Source organism: Zea mays, chromosome 8 (assembly GCF_902167145.1).
Source record: "Zea mays cultivar B73 chromosome 8, Zm-B73-REFERENCE-NAM-5.0, whole genome shotgun sequence".
NCBI lineage: Eukaryota > Viridiplantae > Streptophyta > Magnoliopsida > Poales > Poaceae > Zea > Zea mays.
This window is the reverse complement of record NC_050103.1, coordinates 149,006,658-149,010,448: the sequence shown is the minus strand read 5'-3', so window position 1 is coordinate 149,010,448 and position 3,791 is coordinate 149,006,658.

Below are 3,791 nucleotides of genomic sequence, written 5' to 3'. Positions count from 1 at the left end.
CTTCCAACTCACCCTGACAGTTGAGGCTTCCTTCTCTCTTCATCACAATCTTAGGTTGCTCTTCGAGGTTCTGAATGTTCTAGATTGTAGGTTTTAGGCAACGTTCTCCAGTTTTCATCAGTCATAGGAAAATATATTTTGGTATCTAGCAAACTTGTGCTGTATAAATTCTTTCATGCGATTTATGCGAGTTTTGGTATGGACTGACATAGCATTGTTTCGATAGGTAAACAGACTAAACTAAGTTTACATTTATACTCACAACAATAGATGATGTTTAATCACAGATTTTGCCGTCACTATTGTACTCACGTCGCCCGTCGCCAGGGCCCTAAGTCCATTGGAGGGTCGCAATTTGTGTTCCGTGGCATCGCACGGGCACGTTCCTAGTAATCATATATGACCGTATATTGCTACGGTTTATATATATATGATATAAGATAAATTTTGTTTTAATAAAGTATAAAATATATATTTTCTATTGATTAGGTGGTTGTGAATGTGGAGCCAACAATCAAAGTTCAAACACTCACTTATACATAATTTGAACTTATTTTTTACATAAACTCTCCTATTATAGTAGTAGATAAGAGATTATAGGAGTGCGAGTTGATTCTAAAGAAATATAGGGGTTTTTTGAAAAATATTGTCGCAGCACGACCGTTGAAACTGGTGTTTTAATATAGTAAATACTTGTTTGGGAAACCCCTCTCCCGATGCTTAATGGGGTGTTTGGTTTGAGGAATGAGCTAATTCATGATATTCTCACTCCTCATTATTTTTGTTTGGTTTGTGAAATGGAATAAATTGATCCATCACCACCTTATTCCTAATAGTTAGTTAGTTAGTTAATACTAATATGAGGAATGGATCATCATACCAAATTTGAGGAATGAACCTATGATGCACCACCTTAATTTGGATGGAGTGATTTTTCAAACTAAACACCCCTAGTTTATTATTATAGTAATTTGATCGACCTCAATCCTCTCAAATCTTAAACGGGATTTAAGTTTCCAAACTGACCCTCATACAGATTTGTGGTTTTGTGTTGGGGTTAAAGTAACTAGTTAAGGCCCTATTTAGTTTGAGCAGATTACATACAAGAAAATCTAGCCAGACCTTGATGACAGTGGATACTCTCCTTTGATACATTATCCAAAGCAGAAAATGAGTATTCAGCCTATTGTTCGCTGCGTCTTATTCTGAAACGGCTTCTACTTTTTCAACGGTATTTTATCTCTATGTAGTGTAGCTATAACAGTATGGACAGTTGACTTAAAGCCACAACGAACGGGCTTGTTTGATTCAGTATCCCTGTGATTGGTTGCTAGACCATACATGTCCAGATCAACCGGAGGCGTTGACCAAGCTTCGGCTAGTGATTGGTTTTCTGCATGATATGGTTCCATCCTGCATGTATGTAGACATCATAAATGTTTTTCACTCATATGCCCACATACGTAGAGAAGTGAGCAAGGGGTGTTTCTGTCTACCGAGGCTCGCGCGAGCCACAAGCTGCAGGTGCTAGGCTGCTAGCAACCAATCATGTAGTATATGTATGTTTCGTTATTTGGCAAGTGCAGCCTGGCCAAGCTGGCCGTGTAGATGGAGAGCCAAGATTCTTCTAGCCTGCATGCGCGCAGTCTGCTCCTTTGTTTTTATTGGAGAACCAAACAAAGTTACTGTGCCAAAAGTTACATCCACAACTACATGGCTCCGCGGAAGCAGAAACAAAAGAAATGTGAATCATGCAAGCCTGGTTCTGAGTATGAGAGTATCCTTGAAAACCAAAAAACCCTCTAAATTAGATCTCGTGGTTATGATGTTGCTTGGAACTGTAGTTAGGAATGTGCCATGGGCATCCTTGCTAGCATTATCTTTTCTTTAGTGAGCATCCGACCTCGCTGGCTGTGGGCATGTACAGGCAACTGGAGATTCCTGATTGGAGCTTATCTTTGTACAGTACAGACCGTATGGAGCTTACTCCCTCATTCGTAAAATAACTACATGTCTTAAAGAAGTTTTTAAAAATTTAATTGGCTAAATTTATAAAACAGTATTATCAACATTTATACCCCGACATATTTTATTATTAAAATATTCTATTGTTAATTTATAATATTTATTGTGCATAGTAAATATGACTATCAATCAGTGGCGTAGTTAGGATTTTTTGAGGTATGTCATTAAATTCTTTTTTATAAATAATTTAATATAATATATAATAATTTGGTATACAATTTAAAATATAAAGGTAAAAATAGCATATCTCTACTACTACTTATGTTAGTAGTGTAGGCGTCCAAAGGCGCACGTTCTGCCGCGCGCAGACGCCCGCATCCCGCAGCCGCTCCTTCCATCCTCTGCCATCCTTCCATCCTCCGTGGATCACAGCGCTCCCTCCCGCGCGCCCGCAGCCGCGCCGCATCACGCAGCCGCCCCGCACCGTGGATCCCAACGCTGCCTCCCGCGCTCCCTCCGCGCCCGCCCGCAGCCGCTCGCATACGCCCCAGCCGCGCATCCCGCAGCCGCTCCTTCCATCCTCCGCGGAGCTCCCAACCTCGCGGATCCTAGTGCGCTCCTACACTACCGCCATCAACGCAGCCCCCCCCTCCCAGATCTCGTGCTCATCATCCCCTGCCCGCCATCAACGCCCCGCTTCGCTCAGTCGATGGAAGGTGGCCGATGCAGTCATGGGTCGCAGACGGCTATGGGCGAGTCCGACCTCAAGACTGTTCTCCGTACCGACGGCTAGATCCCACACCCGGTGAGATGAGCTTGCTGGGGACGGGGACCTGCTCGGCCTCGACCTGGATCTCTCCCCTATCCTCTTCCCCAACTCTGGTGAGCAGGATGACCGCCCTCCCGTGGTTGCTGATTCCCTGTACCAGGCACTTGGTATTCCTCCCACGTTCTTTGCGACAGGGACTTGGTATTCCTCCGAGCACGACTTCAACGGCGGCAACTGCGACCAAGCACGCAGGCACCGGGTGGTGGTCGAATCGAGGGAGGCCATGCCCCTGTCCTTCGACAACTCCACCACCGAGGATTCAGTGGCTGTCGTGAAGCCTAAGCCCAAGGCCAAGGTCAGGAAGAACCCCATGAAGCAGTCATGCTTCGACTTCACCAAGGTGGACGCCGTGCTTCTCTCCATCGTCTTCCTCCTCGTCCGCCCCAATGTCGGCAAGTCAACCCTCTTCAACAGGTGAGAGGCACCTTAGGAAGGCATCGATCATTGCCTCTCGCCTGTAGTTTCTATGCCGCTATGAGGGGTGGTGGCATTTCCTCAAATACGTTGCATGTATCATTGTGACTGTTCTTCCCCTTCTGTTACCATTAACCCATGCATCTAATTACTTGTATATTTTACGTTACCGTTTTCCTGTTCTCAACATTTTAGATTCTAGATGATGGTACGACAAATTATTTTAGGAGTGCTTTGCCATAATTTAAAGCTTGGAAGGGAGCTTTCTATGATTTATTTTTCTAACTGTTTCGTCACATGTTCTTTCCCTAGATGAAAGTCTTGATTTATTTTTGGTTCTACAGGATCATTGTGTCTCTGCGAGAAATCGAATGTGAATGCTTTACTCTCTCCATCCCACCCTATTGGCTGTCAGATTGTGTATTTGTTGCCTACGTGGTAGAGCGCAAGTCATGCCCAACATGACTTGCTGAAAAAATCAAACAAAAGCAGCAACCTTTCAATAGTAGGAGTTAATTAGTGCACCTTCTCATTAGATCTCAAGTTTAGGTTTGAATGGAGTGCATTTCTATAGAGAACCATT